Source organism: Eretmochelys imbricata, chromosome 12 (assembly GCF_965152235.1).
Source record: "Eretmochelys imbricata isolate rEreImb1 chromosome 12, rEreImb1.hap1, whole genome shotgun sequence".
Classification (NCBI taxonomy): Eukaryota; Metazoa; Chordata; order Testudines; family Cheloniidae; genus Eretmochelys; species Eretmochelys imbricata.
In genome coordinates, this window is record NC_135583.1 from 22,794,955 (window position 1) to 22,816,470 (window position 21,516).

A 21,516-nucleotide genomic window follows, 5' to 3' on the forward strand; every position below is an offset into this window, starting at 1 on the left:
AGAAGGAAAACCTGCCTGAACCATGAAGCCTTTTAGAAAGTGTAAAATTCAACAGTACTGAATATCAAAGTGATACTTTTTTTTTAATAATATAGTGAACAGCATGGCTTAAATTTCTCAGGCTTGACATCCCATTGGGTTGATGCGTCATGTCCCTTTTTGTCAGCCTGTCACGTCACACAGTGTAATGTGGCATTTCAGTGTAACGGGCTGAGACACGTCATGCCAATGACATGTCAAGCTTGTGAATTTCAAAAAGACACAGTTCAATGAAAAACATGAGTTTCTAACTGCCCTGGAGATTTTAAACCTTAAGAAAAAATATATATATAAAAAAGACTTTCTTCTCCAGTGATTTTGCCATTGGATAGCACATGTTTTTTGGTGTTATCCATGGGTAGAAGCAGGTAGCAGATATTTGCATATCTGGATGTCTTTATTAGCCAAGTCTTAAATTGCTACTTCAATTGGATAATTGGGAAAGATCCACAGTACTCCATTGTTCACTGAGCTGATATTCTTGTCTATATTTAATAGAACTATAGTGGTGTTGGGACTTTTAGCCTTTTTCAATGACAGAATGAGCTTTAATACTCAAATTCCACAACTAGGATTGTAATGATTCACTCCCACATACCTTTTTGTATTATTATATATAATCAGCAATTATAATAGCCTTTGTGATTATTTGGGGAGGGACTTATTTGCTAGTGTTAGTGAGACTAATTGCACATCAGATGATGGGCCAACAAGGATGCAAACTACCGCTGTTCTCTAGCCACATGTATTTTAGATTTATTTATAAAATACAAAGAACACCTGTATCCAACTCTAGGCATCTTTGATAAATCATTAAAAGCACAATCCATCAACACAGATTTAGCAGCATAATGTTAACCACACCATAAAATTAACTGAATAAGGTAATTGTAAATAATATAATACCAAATGCCAACCTTCATCCCACAGAGTCTTCCCCAAAAGGTTGAGGGAAAATGATGGGTTTTGCAGCATGTCCTGAAAGTAAAAACACTATTTTGAACCAAAGCTGGAGGGAAGAGTGAGTTCCAATGTGAAAGACCCGATATGGAGGTTGTCATGCCAATGTCTCCCATTGAAACCAACAGGGCTAAAAACTCAAGTGTTTCTGCTGATTTCAGATGCAATATCATCACACATGGGGAGAGATGATCTCTCAGATAGACAGCTGCCAAACCATTTAGGGACAGATAAGTCAAAAACTCCACCCAGAAACCAAGAAGCAACCAGTGCAAATCCCAAGAATGAGCTGGTGCAGATTCCAGAGCAGACGTGGAATATGGTCCCAATGGAATACATAACTTATCAAGTGGGCTGCTGCATTCTAAACCTTGTCCTCAAGTAGGTTAACACCACATGATTGACTATGAAAGAACTGAGAGATCTGAGCAGATCATCGTGGAAATGATCTCCACCCACCATGAGAATGAGAACATTCACCTACGCAACCAGTGCAGTCTCTCTGCTGCACCAAGGCCTTTAACTGGATTGACAAAGTCAAGGAAATCTAAGGCCCATAGAAACTGAGAGCTGTCTCACCACAACCTTTCCAGTAACTCTTTAAATGGAATATTTACCAAGCCAATAATGAAAGATTGGATACAAAGTGAAAGATAGGTTTCAGAGTAGCAGCCGTGTTAGTCTGTATACGCAAAAAGGAAAAGGAGTACTAGTGGCACCTTAGAGACTAACCAATTTATTTGAGCATAAGCTTTCGTGAGCTACAGCTCACTTCATCAGATGCATTCTGATGAAGTGAGCTGTAGCTCATGAAAGCTTATGCTCAAATAAATTGGTTAGTCTCTAAGGTGCCACTAGTACTCCTTTTCTTAAAGTGAAAGACAGTTCATGAGACTGTCCACATCAAGTAAGGGTTTCTTGAGCAAAGGCTGTACATAAATACTTCCTTAAAAGAACTCAGGAACCTGACCTCCATAAAGGAGGTGTTAACCATCTGAAGCAGCAATATGTCCTCCTTCAATTGCCCTTCACCAGGTAGATAGACATGAATAAAAAAGGATGTTGTACTTTTGGCTAAAGCACTGAACTGGGACTTGGGAGATCAGGGTTCAATTTTCAGCTCTGCCACAGATTTCCTGTGTCATTTCAGGCAAATCACTTAACTTGTGTTCCAGTTTCTCCATCAGAAAGAGGAAATAGTAATATTTCCGTAACTCACAAGTGTGTTCCAAGGACAAATTAATGTTTGTGAGGCAGGTAGATACAATTATGTCAAGGAGCCATCAAGAGGAGCCAAAAGGCTCAATGTGGTAAACTGTCAGCAGTGCTAAGCCTCTGTTTACACATCTATTGTTTATGGTGCTAAGTCTCTCTTTAACCGGTGGTAAATGCTCAGAGACATTAGACCTCTATTTACATCTGTCATAAAGGACAGAGGTGACAGACCATCATTACACCTGTTGCAGAAGATCAGAGATGACAGAGCTCTAATTCTGTGACTCTCTCTTGAGCTTACCCTCTTCTTATCTCTATATACCAGAACAGATTTCAAAAATGGTAAAGGTTTTCTGACTCATCTACTTTCCTGCAAAAAGACTCCCTTTAGTGATACAAATAATTGTATTAAACTCCACTTTTTGGTGTGAACCATAATTAGGTAAAATCAGTTTTATTCCAAAGTACAGATTCACAGCAGTTACTTACCAACAATTCTCTAAAAATGCATTTGTTCCACTACTTTTAGAGCTTTGTAATCTTTCAGTGATTAGCATAAATACCTGGAAAGAGGGGTAAGGCATGAACACCTAAGACTGTAGAGTGACAGTATAAACAAAGCACTGAGGTGTTCGGACAACGAGCCTAATTAAAATATAGCAACAAAATAGATATTAGATATTTTAAAGATAATAACCCAAATGTCTCATTATAAAACAGCTTTCTTATTTCAAGTGTTAGCTTTAACATTAAAACTTTTAGAGACTTTTAATTTTACTAAGTCAAAAAGTCTTACTAGCTATAGTAACATGCTGGAAAGAGCATGCTAAGGGCAGCTAAATTCTGCTCTCAGTAATACCCACGTAACCCCAGTGACTTCCTTTGGCATTGCACAGTTTTAAATGAGATCAGGACTTGGCACTACCATCCTAAGCTGTGTGCTAGATAAGCTGAAATAAGGTTACCATCTCATTCAGAGGGGTAACCCCGTCCTGGGGAGTTAGTCCTATTCCAATAGGATTTTTCATTGTAATAATAAAACATAATGATCTTGAGCATACTATCCAAAAATACACTACACAGTAAAAATAATATAGTTGCACTGTACTAGGTACTACTTCAAAATATGTCTTCCCATAAAGCCATAAACTATATTAAGAACAAACCCTGCATTGAAGTCTGGGGCTTTGCAAATATCTGAAAACAAAAGGAAAGGAGAGAGGTGATTTACCTAAACACATGCGAGTGTCTGCTGTTAAATAAGTGTATTTGCTTTTAATCTACCAGTCAGTGAACTATATTCTCAAGTTTCTCTTGTATATTCACCACTGGTCCTGACATCCTTCTAGACCTGCAGGCAGCTCATAAGCTAGAGTGCGAGCAATAGCTAGCTATAAAGCCAACCAGGGATCACAGAAAGGAGGTGCTTCACCAGAGTGGTATTTCTGTGCTTTTCCAGATAGTAAGGGCCATAAACTGCCTCCCTATAGAAATACAGTTGCCACCTAATAGAAACAATTTGAGCATGCAAATCACAGAGTAGTCATTTCTACACCACAGCCACCTCCCCAGACCAAGGGGATGTGTCATGATGATGTGCCATGAAGTGACTGTCATATTTTACATCTACTGTCCCAAACAAAATCAAAGCATCCCTCTGACATTTCATGGTTAAACAGATTGATAGGCCTACACTGTAAAATTATTTTCTCTAATTTGAGTGCAGGTGGATCAGGAGCTTTGTAGTAAGCCTATATCTATTGTTAATGGTTAAGAAATAAACCTATTAACATTTTTCTATGAAAGAAAGTATAAGAAAAAGACAGACAAATAGCTCTGCTGAAGAGAGAGAAAGATGGTATTAAGACTCATAGTAAAACTTGCTGGAGGGCTGGAGCCATGACAGAGCATATGAAAAGGTAGGTTTAAAAAGCAGTGCTTCTCAAATTTTTGTACTGCTGCCAAGCCTCTGATTGGGATCCCCCCCTTACATAAAATAGCTTTTAATTTATATTTGACACCATTATATGCTGGAGGCAAAGCAGGGCTTGGGGTGGAGGCTGACAGCTCGTGACCCACCATGTAATAACCTCGTGACCCTCTCACGGGTCCCGATCCCCAGTTTGAGAACCCCTGGTCTAAAGGAAAGATGATCTTGGCTTGGATGTCTCCAAATCCTGAATCCTTGTAGGAATGCAAAAGAGGAATCTGAAATGTCCCCTACCCCAGAAAGTTCCACAAAGTAAAAGTTTTGTTTCTTTCTCTTTCTTCCGCCAATTTTCCTTTCTGTTAGGAGGGCCAGACACACTGTTCTAGCATTAGCCAGCCCTCGCGCCCTCTACCAAAGCTTTCATACTTTGTTTCTTCACCCTTATCTGAAATTTACCTACTCCTGGCCGCTTCTCTGCTCCAGAAGCTGTGAGAAAAACAATGCAAAATGGACTTTTAGAGAATAAGACACCCCCCCCCACACACACACACACCAATAAAAGCAGGGAGACCTATACATACACTGGTTTCAGAGTAGCAGTGTTAGTCTGTATTTGCAGAAAGAAAAGGAGTACTTGTGGCACCTTAGAGACTAACAAATTTAAATGAATTTTTTACCTTCAGTCCTTTTGGTATGATGTCCATCTGTTTGCATTTGGAAAGGAAGATGATGTCTGTCTGTATCTGTATGAGTTTTTTCATGAAGTTGATAGATTTCCACTCCATACAGCTAAATTCAGTGCCTTGCATAATGACAGGTTTCAGAGTAACAGCCGTGTTAGTCTGTATTCACAAAAAGAAAAGGAGTACTTGTGGCACCCGAGAGACTAACAAATTTGTTAGTCTCTCGGGTGCCACAAGTACTCCTTTTATTTTTTCTGTACATACACTGTATATCTCTACAAAAGAAAGGGTCTGGAAAAAACTTGATCCTGTTTCTTTTGCCCTGGCTAACAACTTTGTATCTTATTGTATATAAGCGTGTATATATCAAAAATGGGTCTGTGCGACAAAATCTGGAATAGATTCAATTTTTCCAAAGTTCAGGGGTGTTTGATCAGCATGTTTTGTTTAACCAGTTATAGATTCAGAAACTAGCTGCTATTGCTAACTCAGCCATTGTTAAAGAATATAATGCAGCCTTCACGCTCACCCCCTGCTTCCTCAGTGTGGCAGGACAGGACCCCTTGGAGCCGGCTGTCACATGGAGGTGGTATCCCCTTCCCCATCCCTCCCCCTTACCGTAGCGGCCTTGTGCAGTGAGTGAGGCTCCGCATTGAGACAAATTTGTACCACCTCCCCGGAGCTTGATTGTCTAATTCAGAGGTCACAGTGGGGTCCAATTACTGGAGCCTCCCCCCATCATGGGTTGGTGGCAGCACTGTAAAAATCTCCTCAAGGATATAAGACTCCCATAGTCAGCACCCATCTTAGTCACCATCCTTCCTCCTTCCCATGGATGTTTGGTTAGTTGCTGCCGCTTGTTTTGTTGCTGCTGGACTTCCTCTTCTGCACTTGGTTCTCCCGGTACATTTTTCAGGTCTAGGAAGAACTCTACCCTTACCTCAAAACTGCCATTGCCATTGGTGTTGGCTGGGCTTGCCCTGCGGGTGGGGGGAGCAGGTGCAGCACTGCTTTATATTGCAGGAGAAAAGGAGGGTTCGTTCTCTGCTGCAGAAAGTGGTGTCTTGTCTCGACTCTCACCCCTTGCACAAAGAAAGAGTAAAAGGAATCTAGAGATTGTCTCACAAACTACTAAATCAAAGATCAGGTTCAGCCTTCACTGAAACTTGCAAGGAAATTGCACCTGGACTTGCCCTGCCATATAACTGCAGGGGAAGGGAGCAGCAGGGATGCTTTGCAGTCCTCACCACAGATCTATTTATGTTATGGTTAACAAAGCCTGCAGCCTTCTTTTGGCCATATTCTTGGGTATGGGTCTTCTTTCGTGTGGTGTCCAGGCAAATGAAGCCATTGTAGTGAGACATGACCACAAATAAAAATCTGAAATAAAAAGTCCTCTTAATAATTTTATTCTTACAATAAAATGCACCTGCCCCTCCCCGCAAAAAGAACCCTCAATTTGTATATAAAAACAAGCTCCAGGGTTTAGACCTTGGGTGGCAGTTTTAAGCCTGGAATCAATTTTTTGAATTATAAACCCCATGAATATAGGGGTTTATAATGCAACCACTGACAGGCCCTTAACTATAGCGGCGCTAGCGGGCACCACTATAATGCTGGAATAAAACTAAATTACATCACTTGTCATCATTAAGAAAAATTTTCATCTCAGTTCCTCATTTGAAAAGCACTATAGTTAATGAATGATTACTGAGCCATGACACCTAAATGACTAAAATATAGGAATTATACTGAGGTCAACTCAAGTATTTTTTAAACCATGAAATTAAGGGACCTATTCACTTTGGTATAGGATGCCACTCCTGGCCATTATGCTCTCTTGCAACACTGTCTTTGAGCAGAAGGGAATGGCAGGTATTTCTATATTGGAGATTAAGGCTCCTTGTAAATTTAAGATATGAACACAGGATCGCCTGTGTGTAACCAAGAATGGGATTATTTCCTGTGTTCATATATGTTTCCTGTAAGCATCTCAGTGTTTTCTTTAAACCCTTCTACATGCAACTAATTTCCACATAAAGAATAATTTATAGTGATAAAAGGTACAGAGATCCTTGTTCTTCAGAAAAGGGTATTAAATTACTCACTTATAAGTCTAGTAACTGAAATTTAGTAATCCACTCAGCTCCTTTTAGCCATGCCACTTTTAACAGGAAAGAGAATTAAATGGAGACCCTGGATTTGATCCTGCAGTCTTACTCAGTAGAAGCCTGACGGAGGTCCTTCATATTTTGCCCAGTGTTGAATCAAGACTGTCAAATAATCTCTTTCTACAGTTTTAGAAAATTTTAAAGTTAAATGTAAAGAAGTAATTGAAAAAGAATTTTAAGTGACCTGACCACATAGTTCCTTCATTATCTGAAATTTAGAAAGCCATCTTTTCTGTTTCCCTTTTTTACTACGAAAGCAGTCAGATGAAAAAGGCGAGCAGGGGCAGTGTGATTGCTCAGATAAAGGAAATAGAGGATCATCGGAAAGACACAAGCATTGGAAAAGAAGGTGAATTCTACCATCACTGATAGAGAGTCTGTCTCTGCAAGTCTCCCTCAGGCAGAATGCCCTATTGAAATCAGTTACCTAGATGCCCCACCATGCACCAGGTCTCAGACAGGACTGTAGCCCACAGCTACGTTACTATTTTTAGCGGGTTAGCTTGATCAAAGCTAGCACACACATGTCTACCCCCAGTTGCAAATTACACCTTCAGCTTCAGTGTAGACATACCCTAAGGTTCTCCCAGCTTTCAGTTTGAGCACTCCTGATCACAAAGGCTAGGCCTTACCTTTAAAACACATCAACAAGCAAAGAAGAGAGTGAGCTCTAATGACTGGTCAGACAAAAGAGTCTGGATTCCTGGGCCTATTTTTTAGTCCTTCCTCTGACTTGTGTTGATTTCACCAAGTTTCTATGCCTCGGTTTGCCCATTTAAAAGGTATATTGTACCTACCCAATAGTCACATAATGTTCAGGTTAGTAAAGTCCATTGAGATCCTGAAATGAAAGGTGCTGTATAAGTGCAAAGTATTGTATTTATAAACCTTTTTAACTCAGTCTCCCCTGTCTGATAACATTCAAAACTGCTGTTCTTAGTCGGAAAACAACAGTTTGTACGAGGGCAAGTCAATGAGTCTGAAACCACAAAACAAACACGCCTTTCGTTAAAACTTCCACAAACTAAACATTTATCAGTGTGTGAAATGTCACCCACCTCCATACTTTTATTTTAAAGTACATGAGCTGTACATCTAAATTCCTTTATACTAAAATACATAACACACATTATACATGAAGATAAAAACAGAACTTTTGGTAGGTTTTGGCCAGCTAAGAAGTGATGACAGACCACCATACAATTTTCTAATCTAAAGTTCTAAATGGACATGCCTTTCCCAATACATAAATTTCCCAGTGCTGCATTAAAAGCACCTCGGCAGCCAAACAGTGTGAAAAATTGTTACTAAATGTTTGAGATGAAAGTGTAAGTAAAAGTGAAGGTTACCAAATTGAAACTGACGAATATAGGCCGCATGTTAATCTCACCTAGCTATTTTGCTTGCACTCGTCACGTGGTTGGTGACAGCCACAGATGTTGATGGATTTTGACCTGTTCTAGAAATTTGGCATTCTCAAAAAAAATGGCAGAGAAGTAAGCTCTGCAGTCCACAGAGAAAGAAAAGGAGAGCGAGGGGGTTTCTGACAGCTCAAGCAGAGGAGGCAAATTAGAAAGGAAAGCCAGTACCAACTACCATATGTGCTCATAGCTAGTCAGGACAGCTGGCAAGAAACATTGCGCTTCCCTTCTTTATGTCCAGGACTGTGATACATTTCTTTATATGGCTATCAATAATACTGAATGATTAATGCTAATGATTTATGTTAATTTCATTATAAGCTTTATTTGTTGCCCAGTGTTGAATTAAGACTGTCAAATCATTCCTTTCTGCGCTGCTAAAGATTTTTAAAATGCAAGGCTAAAACGTAACATCTGATCATTAATATGTTAATGTACCTGTTTCATACATACACACACGCGCCATGGAGACAAGAAGAAAATGGCACTTTGAAGACAGGACAATTGTGGTTCAGGGATCCTAGATCCACTTGCTCCCAAAATTCATTAATTAAAAAAGAGAAAACATTGTCATTTTTAATTCTTCTGTTGTCAGTCAGGAAACCAAAATAAGACTCATCTTCTGCCATCAGCTTGAATAATCACATTCCCTAGCCACCCAAGTAAATACAAAACCCACCTTACTGTGGGTGGTCAAACACCCTACTCAGAGGCACAAGTGTTTTCCCTAAGTAAGCTGGGCCATCTCGAATTCTCACCTGAATAACCAATATGGCTTCTAAAATGTGTTCTGAGTATGAGCATGTCAGCTATGACTTTTCATTTAATTACATTTTTCCTGTAAGTTCCATTTTCAATTCTACTTTTCATCTCGGTAGGTGAACCACTTAGCAAACATTAATGATTCTAGCCTCAGACCATGGCACAAAGCAGTTTTAGTGGGGCCAAACCCTGACCCTCTGTGTAATCCATTTTTATTTACTTATAAATTCCACTAGTGTTGGGCTTTGTACATAGGATGAAATAAATGCTACTTTCTGATCATGAACTCAGTTTCTATGGCATGTTACGTTCAAGTACTGTCTGCTACAAGTAAATTTAGTTTGTCCTCTTTAGTTGGGACAAAACAGGAGAGTGTTTGGACCATAGTTTAAATGGATAAGATACTCTTTTGCCTAAGTAGAAATAAAGCTAAGGAATTCTGTTTCTACACAGACATGGGGTTGAGGCATTTGCCACATGACAATAAGCATACAACATTTTCACAACTATGTAGGATTTTGACCTTAGAGCTAGGAGGGACTCAAATCTGCAAATACTTACTACAGAGCATAGTGCACTATGCATAAGCACTTCTTTCAAAGCTCTGGGGGCTATTCATGATAGTATTTCTCGGATTAGCTCTACTTTTTGAGTTAGAGCTTGTCTCATATATATAGATATCATTTCAGATGCTTACCCAAAGCTTTCCTGAACCTCTTGAATCCCAATCTGAAATTATCACAAGATCATGTTCCTTCATTAAGTTTCCCACTACTCTAAATATGGCCAAACATCCTGGAGCAGAATGAAAAGGGTTTTGTTTTGTTTTTTCACAGTCTTCTTTTTTAATTGTTTTTTCTCATCCTATTTGAATCCACTAAAATTTCTCATCTTTGGCCCTTGCTGTAAATCAGTCCTTTGAATAGCTGTTTGGCAGATGACTATAACAATAATTTTCTGAAACTTAAACTCTGATACCTACAAGACAGTGGGAATAGTTTCAAAATAAAAACCAATTATACATATTGCAGCTATAGATACACTCTAGGACATGAGTATAAATATAAAAAAAAACATATAACAAATTTAAATACCTTGTTTCTCTCTCTCTCTCTCTCGGAATCCATTACTTGCAGCTTTAAAACTTCAATATATAGGTTTTGTACCAAAAAGGAAATATTCTATTTGCTGCTCCTTCGTTTTATGATGGAACTATAGTCCTACCGGTTTGGTCTAGGCTATACAGTTAACAACTGTCAAAACATATGGACCACCCCATTTATCAAATAATCTACTCTTTGAATAGATAGGCACTATCAGCAATCTGGTATTGATCTTTACTGGCTGCTGCGATTGTTCATCTGAGCATCCAGAATGGCAGCAGGAATTAATGAAAGAAACAAAACAATGCATACCAATCACACAGCACACAACTTTTTTTTTTTAAGTTTGGTAAAGTTTATGTAGTTATCAAAAATATATTACTATGGACACAAGGGATTCAAGATTACTAATGAAGTGAGGGGGTAAACATGGTTATTGTTGTGATGGAAAAAAATCACCTCCACCAAACATCAAGTTCTGCAGACGTCCACTGTGTTTACTTCTAGTTCCTGATTGCAAGTAGGTTACACTAATCTAGCATGATAAATCCCTTGCAATGTGTTATACAGGCATTCACCATAGTTGAGACTGAGATGGCAGTTTCATTAAAAGCTCCATTTTGGGGCATGTTTAATGTCTTGGACATTTCAAATTGCATCTGGCTGAATCTTGGCATACAGTTTGTCAGTCCAGATGCACACTTTTTGTTTATTTGTTTTTTTTACAGAATATTGCATAAATTGGTTGACACATTCCTGAGTTCCATAGGGACTAAAAATAATAGATGTTAGTGGTTTGGGACACTTCTTTTTAAAATACAAGCAAACAAATATACACATTCACCTGTTAATTTTTCAAACAAGCACCTTCGTGCTTTCTCCTACGCTGCCTCTCTTGCCAGCAAGGAGCTCCCTGTTAATATCATGGGATTTAGTTCTCCTTCAAGCTCTCCACAGCTAAGATGTCTCTGAAAGACTCAACAGCAGGTAGGTAGCTGATATGCTGTGACCACTGCTTATCATGCTGACCAGTTTTATCTCACATTGTGCTCCTCCATCTATTTGACATGGCCACATGTTGTCTCTTGTTTCATACTTCAACTGTAAGCGCTTTGCAGGAGGGACAATCTTATTGTTACATGCTTGTACAGCACTTAGCACAATAGTGTCCAGATCCATGCTTGGGGTCCATTAGCACTACTGTTATACAATTAATTAATAATAATAAACAATGTATATATATAGTTTAATTCAAAAAATAATTTATTAATATCAAAAGAAATGTATTAGATTTTTAATTCCCCCTACATTTTATGATGTCTTGGATGATGTTATTTAATATTTGTTTTATGGTACCAACTAGAGTTCCCAACTACAAGGCCCCATAATGCTAGGTGCTATAAGAATAAGAGAGACTCTGCACCAAACAGCATACAGCCTAAATAAACAAGACAGGACTAGGAAGCAATGTTATCCCCATTTCACAGCTTGGGAATTAAGGCACAAAGAGATTCAGTGAATTGCCCAATATAAAACAGGAAGTCTGTAGGGTGGATTCTCTTCTGCACCAGAGCTCTGCTGCGGGGTGGGGGGGGGAGCTCAAAAAGCCAGTCATTGCTCCTAGATTCTGAGGGTCAGCCCCAATCCTAAAGCCATTTACAGCTGCTGCCAGCAGGTCTGAATTAAGTCATTCTGGAGCCTATACACACCATGACACAGATCCCTCTCAGCTTCACCCCTGAACCTTGGCCCCTGTCCTCATCTGGAGTGGCAGGGCCTCCCCTTTCCCTCCATGAAAGGTATGAACAGTAGCATGGGGCCACCTTATATCTCCTGGGGGGACCCCATCCTCTTGGGAGCAGCAGGTGAACCTTCTGTCTCTTGGAGGTTAGCTTGGTAGAAGAGCCCCCCCAATAGGGCATGCACTTACCCTGACTGCTAGAATATATCTACATGGGTGGGCCAGGCTTGCCACATTCCTCTCCTCAGACAGTATCCTCTGCTGAGTTGGCGTTGGCAGGGCCCCCCAGAGCAGTGGGTTAACACCCCATTACGCAATGGGTTAACACCCCGTTGAGATGTGCAGGAAAAACCCATCCCTTCTGGTTATTGTTTAGGCTATTTGCAGATTCAGGTACAAGGAACTTGTTCTATGAGAAGATTGGACAGTACACTCATGACGTAGAGCGTTATGCTCTGTATTTATTATTTTTATCATGTGAAGTCCCATGGCTCTGAAGGAGACTCTTCCATCATTACACAGAGTGTTGCATAGTAATAATGGTGTACAGTAATATTCTCCTACACTGCATAGAAAGATAAAATAAACTAGTTTCTGATTACCTTCATGTTACTTTTTCAAACTTTGAGAAGTTTGATGGAGAAACTGCAGCGAATCGCAGAGGAAAATAGAAGGAAGCATAACGTAAAATGTTTTTGATTTAAGAACATTGTTCTGTGAGTGGTTAGGACAGTCAATTCACTCCATATCACTCTTAGAATGGATGATATTTGCTATCTAAGGTCCCATTAAAATAAATGGGATGCTTACTGTATTCATTTTAGTGAGACTTCACATACTAACGACTCCATCCTGCCTGTTACTGTATGGTATTTTTTACTGTGAATCTTCTAAAATCACCTCACTTCCATGACATATACCTGGGCGGTAGCTGGATGCACAGTGGTGTGCTCCCACATATTAGAGCGTGGCATTGAGCCAGAGGAAAACAAAAATGCATTAATATCAACAATGGCACTGCTAGCACACTGTTATTCAACAGTAAGTGTTTCCGGGAAGTTTCCCAGTAATTACTAATGGGAGACTCATGTGACTCAAGTTTTGTCCAAGTTTTCTTAAAAGATTTTACTAATTTTCAGTGATTAACATTAAATTTAAGGCTATGTCAGCATTTCCATGAACCCAATTTCTCAAGGGTGTAGCAAATGATTGTAAAAAATTGTTCTGAGCTAAAACTCAATACTTAGGGGTAAATTTTCAAAGTGCAGTGTGGAGCTTTAGACACCTATCTCTGAACAAAGTCAATAAGGAGTTGCATAGCTGAACCCCCAGTCAAAGCTTTGAAAATTTACTTCAAAGTCTCACCCCAGGAACAAATTCTGTCACACACACAAAAAATTAATTTGACCTCTTTAAATTTGAAGAGAGCCTACAACTCAGCACTAACTACTTTTCCTAAAGATCTTAACTATGTATCTGAAAAACTTCTCAACAGATTATCATCACTTTATTGGGAGGAGAAAGTAGTAAATTTATAAGGAGAACAGATTTAGTGGTGGATTAACTGGAAACAAACAGGGTAAAATAAATAAAGCTATGTTTGCTTCCTGTCCTACATGCAAAAAAAAACAACATAAAAATCTGTATTTGTTCATGCGTCAACATGACTATATCAAGTGAAAATATTCTTAATAAATGCAACATTATTAAATCAAGAGAGATGGACCTTTTTCTATTGCCAAGAACAAGGTAAATGACTCAAAATCAGTAAAATGGTCAACATTTTACACTGTAATACCTGAAGGGGAATATATTGAATATAAACAGAACTAGTGTTGTGGCACTGAAGGAAAAAACAATTTTTCATTGATATAAGGCAGCAGAGCTGGAAAGAACACAAATACAATGGTAGATCCATTAACTGGATGACAAGAAACAGTATTCACATCCACTTACTGAAGTATTTTTGATTCTATAGTACCAACATGCAGAATGATCCTAACATTATGTTGCCAAGGAAAACCTAAAATGCATTTATTTCATAATGTAACTTTTCCCACTATCATAATACAGCCATCACAGCTGTTGCAAACAAAATGTGATCTTGAACACCTAAATACAAATGTTAAATTGGAAATTTTTTAAGAGGAGAACATTTTAAGCTTCTTTAGCGATTTGTGTTGCCGGGCAAACTCCTAGCAGGGGCCATTTACAATTGCAAAAACTGACTTGCAGGGGTGGGGGATGCTGTCTGAATGAGGCCATATTTGAAATCAAGACCAGAGAACTAAGACTATCGCATGGCCATTAAAAGTTAACATTGCTTTGTGGCATGATGACTGAGTTGTAACTTGTGCTAATTTGAGGAGGATAGAAGCCTCATTATTCATTCTCGTCAAGTGATCTTTTGTATTCTTTAGTGTTTAAATATAGAGCAACTCTATCATGCCCTTGAAACACCCCATCTCCCCCTAGCCTGAATTCAGCAGTCAGTCTGGCAGGCCAGGCTTTCATCACAGAATGTAAACACAGATGATCAAGGTGTACACGTGCAAAGATATTCAAATAAAAGTTTACAGCCTGCTCCTTGTCTGAATCAGGAGTCTATTCTCTAGTGCAGAGGCTTATTTAACCACTGTCTTGGCTGCCAAAAGGAAGACCAAATTAGTTAGAGGTAAAGGGCCTGTATCTTCTGTCTTACTTGCACATAGATGAGGACAAACTACATTGTAGTCAACAGAATTATACTAGCGTAAAATGAGTGCAACCAAGACAAGAATCAAACCCAGAGGATCTTGCTTTTAATGTTCTGTTAAATAATATTAATAGATTGGCTATATGACTACAATATTACATAATGCAGTTTAGTCTTCTACTACCTATATTCAAAGGGCTTAGTTTGACTTGTAGAGAGTTAAATATACTTTATAGCCATTTGATTTATAAATATCAACAATTCTATGAGGATTTTTTCAACATAACTGAATATTTACTTTCCATTTTTTAATTTGAGCAGATATCTTTGCTTTGTATATCATTTTATATCAACAAAACTCTTAGATGATTAAAGCAAAAACATTTGTGATAGGTTAAATTAAGGCATTTCAAATTATCAGTGTTCTGGCTATTCAGCCAATAGTGATATTTTACTCTGTGAGTTAGACGTTAGCATATATTTGTACGCACAAAAGATTTAATGACCAATACTCATAGTAAAAAAATGTCCCACATTTAATTTCACATGAACAGTATTTACACTGAATTTGCATAACCAATATTACACTGTTTCTTAGTGTAATTTACATGAATAATTAAACAGAAAAGGATGTGCCTTGGTAAATTAGATCATCGCATGCAATTCATAAATAAGTATGTTATTGTTAACTGGTCAACAGTCCAACATCTTGATATCTGTTTGGGCATAAATTAGGTACCAACAGCATTAATAATAGTTTCTGGAAAAGGAAAGGAAAGGATTTTATTTTGCTGTGAATTAAATATTATTTTGATTGTTTTTCTAGTCTGTTTTGTTTATCATAATCATGATCCTCAATCTGAAGTGATGATGGTTTGATATCTAAGCACTTTGTAGCCTCTTCTGCAACACTGTAGACTGGTTAAATAAATAGGTCTGTTCATTTGTGACTGTGTCGTTTTCTGTCACAATTTGCCATTCACTTCCCTGATATTTGACCCTGTTCTCTGGATCATCTTTCAATCTCAATGTAATGCTAGCAGGAACAGAGACTCCCTCATAGATCTCCACATTGCAGAGTCTTGAATCATGTTAAAATGTCAACATCACCAAATGAAAGATATGGCTAAGGATAGTAGTATCTGCAGTTTATAGTAGGGAGACAAACATGTTTTATCTAATTTTCTCCACTTGAACATTATACAGTCAACATTAGGAACAGAACTCAAAGTCAATCCTGGACTAAAAATGGAAGGGTCAACAGCCTGTAGCCAAGAGAACATACACTCCTTATTCCTGAGGGCATTCTGTGTCAAAATATTGAATTCAGTGCCAAAAAAATAAAAATTCTGTGCACAATATTTTAAAATTCTGCAAAATACTGCAAATTTTATTTGTCAAATAAATGTGGAGGCTCCAGCATGGCATTGGGGAGCACAGGCCAATGGCTGCACAGAGGTGAGAGATCACTGTGCAGGTCCCTCCTGGGGGACAGACTCAGTAATGAGGCTGCACCCAACCCTGACACAGTGCAAGGACCAGGCCTGCCCCAGAAACACCCCAGGGTCCTGCCTCTCCATGCCAGGTGTGGGCAGGCAGGCTCAGCAAGACAGGATCCAAGTGTGAAGGGGCTTGCTGTAGATTGATAGGGTTCTGTGTGGGGCAATCTGGCTGTGGGCAACTCAGTGGGGGATCTGGATGCACAGGGGCTTGTTGGAGGGTTCTAGGTATAATGGCAATGGGGACTCTATGGGGGGTCCAGATGAAGGTGATTGAGACTTGGTGTGGGGGGTGAGGCTCAGTGGGAGGGTCTGGGTATGAGGAGGTCTGGATGCATCCCTTCCCCTGTAACTGAGGAGTGATGTGTGCAGAAAGCAGGGGGATGGGGAGTTTGCCAAGCTTCCTGCAGCTGGGGGAGAAATCTTGTGGGGGCGGTCTGACTCAGCCTCAGATGCCTTGTAGGGGAAGAGGAAGTCCCATTCTCTCCAGCCCAGCTGGGACTAGCAGCTGTGCCCGGCGCAGGGTAGGATCCACAAGCTAGGTCTTCTTCCCCCCCCCCCCCCACCGTCCTACCCCCTACCCCACAGTGATTTCCCTCTCTGGTGGCTTCCCTGGGCACCTGAAACACATTGCTGGAGAGGGTCGCATGACCACTCTTGTGCCTTCCCTTTGCTTCCCTGTCAGAAGGTCATTTTTCTGTGGGGAAGCAAAGAAATCTGTGGGGGACATAAATTTTGAACATGAGCAGTGGTGCATAATTCCTCCAGGAGTAACTCCTAGCTCAGGCATCACACAGAGAGATTATTTGTATTAGAGCTGCTGCTGGAGGCTATAATTAAGGTTCAGGGCCCTTGAACCCTAGACACACCCAAGCACCAGCAGAGGACCTGAGACCCTTAGCATTTATGCCAGAGACACTCAGTGCATCTAGCAAAGAACCAGATACCAGCACCACTCTCAAGACCCCTGTGCTTGAAACTAAGATTTCTCCAGCTCACCCAGCATAGAGGCTCCCCCCTATGCCCCCAATGAGAGCTTTCACCCCAGATAGAGGCCAGAAGGGGAGGAAAATCCCTTCCTGCTTAATTTTTCCCAGGACCTCTCAGACCTTGTGTCAAGGTTACTCCCCCACTCTGAACTCTAGGATACAGATGTGGGGACCTGCATGAAAACCTCCTAAGCTTACTTTTACCAGCTTAGGTTAAAACTTCCCCAAGGTACAAATTAATTTTATCCTTTGTCCTTGGAATATCCACTGCCACCACCAAACTCTAACTGGGTTTACTAGGAAAAGTAGTTTGGACACATCTTTCCCCCCAAAATCTTCCCAACCCTTGCACCCCACTTCCTGGGAAAGGTTTGGTAAAAATCCTCACCAATTTGCATAGGTGACCACAGACCCAAACCCTTGGATCTGAGAACAATGAAAAAGCATTCAGTTTTCTTACAAGAAGACTTTTAATAGAAATAGAAGTAAATAGAAGTAAAGGAATCACCTCTGTAAAATCAGGATGGTAGATACCTTACAGGGTAATTAGATTCAAAACATAGAGAATCCCTCTAGGCAAAACCTTAAGTTACAAAAAAGACACACAGACAGAAATAGTCATTCTATTCAGCACAGTTCTTTTCTCAGCCATTTAAAGAAATCATAATCTAACACATACCTAGCTAGATTACTTACTTAAAGTTCTAAGACTCCATTCCTGGTCTATCCCCGGCAAAAGCAGCATACCGACAGACACAGACCCGTTGTTTCTCTCCCTCCTCCCAGCTTTTGAAAGTATTTTGTCTCCTCATTGGTCATTTTGGTCAGGTGCCAGCGAGGTTACCTTTAGCTTCTTAACCCTTTACAGGTGAGAGGATTTTTCCTCTGGCCAGGAGGGATTTTAAAGGGGTTTACCCTTCCCTTTATATTTATGACACCTTGCTCCTCTCCTTTCAGGCCAACCTCTACCCAACTGGACTTAGAAGGCTCCTGCTTCTTAATGGGAAAGACCTTCTGGGGCCAGCGCTACCACCTCTTAGGTATTTGGGGCGGTTGAGCAGGAGGAAGGATCCTCAGTAGAAGGAAGGATCTTCTGGAGGCAGGAGGCATACCCATCTCACCCCATCAAGCATCAAGTGTTCTGAAAAACACTTCCCAGATCACTGATGCCTTGATAAGGACTCTGGGTGGAGCAGAGGCATCCCTCTTAAAGAGCACTGAGCTAGGTACTGCTTCCTTTGGATAGTTTTCCCACAACCCAGTGCGCCATGAGCTCCCTCTCCCCACCACAGCACTGAAACAGACAGTGCAGCAGCACAGATGGCAACTCAGGCTAGCTACCTGAATATGTACCCAGGGGGTCGGAAGGGAACGTACTTGGGGAAGCCAGCCCCAGTGTCCGTCCTTGCTGCCATGGACACACTGCTAGTTAGTATGGATACATCTACACAAACTGGGAAACACATCTCCCAACTCTAATGTAGACATACCTGTGGAATGTAGTCATCTTGATCACCAGTTCAAAGCAGAAAATGGAGGAGAGGACAGGCTGCTATCCCCAGAACCAGAAAGAGTGGAAGGGGAATAGAACCACAAGATCCCAGGAAGACATCATGGTTAAAAGGAGGAGCAACATAAAGCATGCTGAAGGCAGGGGAGATTCAGTGGAAGACTCCAGGAATTGGGAGTGGGGGTGGGGGTAGCATCTTCATTCTCTTCCCCCTGAGAACAAGGAAGAGAGGACAAAGATCTTTACACAGCCCCTCCTCCCAACAGTGGCAGGAGAGTAGACCAGGTGGCAGCCAGGTGCTCAGAGCCTCATACTAGTTTTCCGTGGTTTGGGTTTCACAGAAGGCAGCCTGGCTTTATGAAGCACATAATATTTGAAAAGCATGACTGAGAGGCTTGCATAGTCTCAAACTCCACGATCAATTCCTAATGTATAGCATTAACAGTTTACACCAGGGAGCAAAATCTAAAAAACACACTTTCCCATCATTTTTTCACCTCCAGTCATCACTGAGCATCATATTCTGAACAGTCACCCTGTTTTTGTTTTGTTCTTTCTTGAGGAAGGAGATGCTAATCTCATTATCACCTTGCCAACACTTTCAGTCATGATTTTAATGATCCTTAACAACCTGCTACTGAGCCGATTCTAAATCTGAGCAAATAGAGTACAACACACACCAAACACTAATAAAATAAAATAGACTCCCGGATCTGTGATTGGGAATAAGAAAGGGTGGGGCACTCAATCATAAACCAACATAAGCAAATATCATCATCATTAAATCTTTCCAAAGATTGTTTCCTCACAGAAAAGCCAGGAACTTCATTCTGGAAACCATTCCACCTTTTTAAATGACACACTTATAAAGAACTAAGAATCAAGGACCAAATTCAGATGTGACAAAAATCAATGAGGTGTTGCACCTGCTTACTTCAGGACTTCCCCAAGTGTTAGAATGTCATGTCCTTTCATGAGCTGTGGCTCAAGCTTAACATTATTCAAATTGAAAAGTTCCACCTAGTTTCACGTTGACACCATGCAAAATTACTAATTCTGCATGACATAGATGCCAAACCTTAAATCATCTCACACTTGCAGAAGCAGCCAAAGCAGGGACTGCTGCACTGGGGGGGAAGGAGGTAAGATGGGCCCAGCTCTCCAGCAACCTGGACTTTCTCTTCCCTGAGCTAATTAGCAGTTTTCTCTAACCCACTCCCCTCTCCCTCAAAGGGCATTTCTACCCTGCCACAAATAAACAAACCAACCAACCATGGCACTGAGTCTTAGAGCCTGAGTCTACAAACTCGGGCTCATGCCATAGACCTAAAAATAGCTGTGTAGACTCACGAAAGCTCATGCTCAAATAAATTGGTTAGTCTCTAAGGTGCCACAAGTACTCCTTTTCTTTTTGCGAATACAGACTAACACGGCTGTTACTCTGAAACCTGTGTAGACTTTGCCACTCAGGCTAGAGCTCGGGCTCTGGAAGCTGGGGTGGGGTCCAGAGTCTGAGCTCCACCCCGAGCAGGAACATCTACCCAGCTAGCACAGTAGCTCAAGCCCAAATCTGTAGACCCAGGCTCTGAGACTCACTGCCACAGCTGCTTTTGTCCAGTGTAGACATATCAACTCTCTTCACCTCAGTGTCATGCCACACCTATTCCTTTTACCTCTTCTCCGCCCTGTCCTCACTCCCCTTTTCTTTCCATTTAGCTTGGCCCCTTCTAACTAAACTCACTCCCCAAACAATTTTATCATGGCACTAACTGACGTTTGCTGCTATCACACTGTCCACTCCCGCACCGTTTCTGTCCTGTCTATTTAGATTATAATCTCTTTGGGGCAGGGGCTTAGATATGCTTAGATGTGCTTAGATATTTATGCAATATCTAAGCACAATCAACTGTTGGTTGGCCCTAAACAAGGTTAATAACAACTTGCTCAAATGACCCTGAGAAATGCAAAGAACTTCATTGGGAATGGTGGGTGCTCAGCACACTCAGGATCAGCTATATCACATTTTATCCCTTTCCCTGCACCTTTCAGACATCACTTAGGGATCCGATCATATTTTTGTGTATAGCACTTTGCACAATGAGGCCCTGATCCTACTTACTGTGATATAATACTAACAACAACAACAAAATTCCTGTGTGTTTGACTGATCAATCCTTGTTGGAGTGATTACAAGTGGTTTGGCATAGGTTTGTCTTAAATTTGTTCTACTGTACCTCTGTCCAAAGCATAATAGCTACTCTTAATCTGTTTCAGTTCACAGTGTATGATATTGCCTCCTGAGCCTCATAAGAGTTCTCCTCCTTCTAATCAAACCCCTAGAGGCACTTTAGCAGCTAACCTGGGTGATTACAGGCATCATCGTTGTAATTTACAAAATTATAAATGCTTGAATTTTTCTTAGTCATCAGTTTCAATTGTGTAAAGTTGCCCAACTGTAATGAAAGTTGCACATAGAAATAGTGTTGAAGATTTAATTTGCATGCAAATCTGCCCTCTCTCCACCCATTATTATGAAATGCTAATATAGTCGCACACTGCTGCATACATGAATTCACATGATCTTTGGAGTGGCGTAGTAGCTGTGCCCACACAAATGCACAGCTACATGTATCCTCTTCAAAAAAATACATCTGTGCACTTAATAGAAGTTATGCATGGACAGGTCTGCTTGCACATGTATTTCCATGTACAAACTTAGGATTTTACTGTGCACGCATTTTGTCCTCCTCTAAGAAAGAAACATCTGGCCATGTCAACTAGATAGAGAAATCAACTCT

The 21,516-nt window shown here is 40.4% G+C and overlaps 1 long non-coding RNA gene across 1 annotated transcript in view; it reads right to left on the reverse strand.

The window, feature by feature from the left end:
* Positions 1-18,463: 18,463 nt before the first annotated feature.
* The window catches only part of LOC144272696 (uncharacterized), a 32,790-nt gene continuing 29,737 nt past the window's right edge, over positions 18,464-21,516 (reverse strand). Inside the window, exon 3 of the long non-coding RNA XR_013347635.1 lies at positions 18,464-18,930. This is a non-coding gene — a long non-coding RNA (uncharacterized LOC144272696). The remainder of the gene's footprint in view (positions 18,931-21,516) is intronic.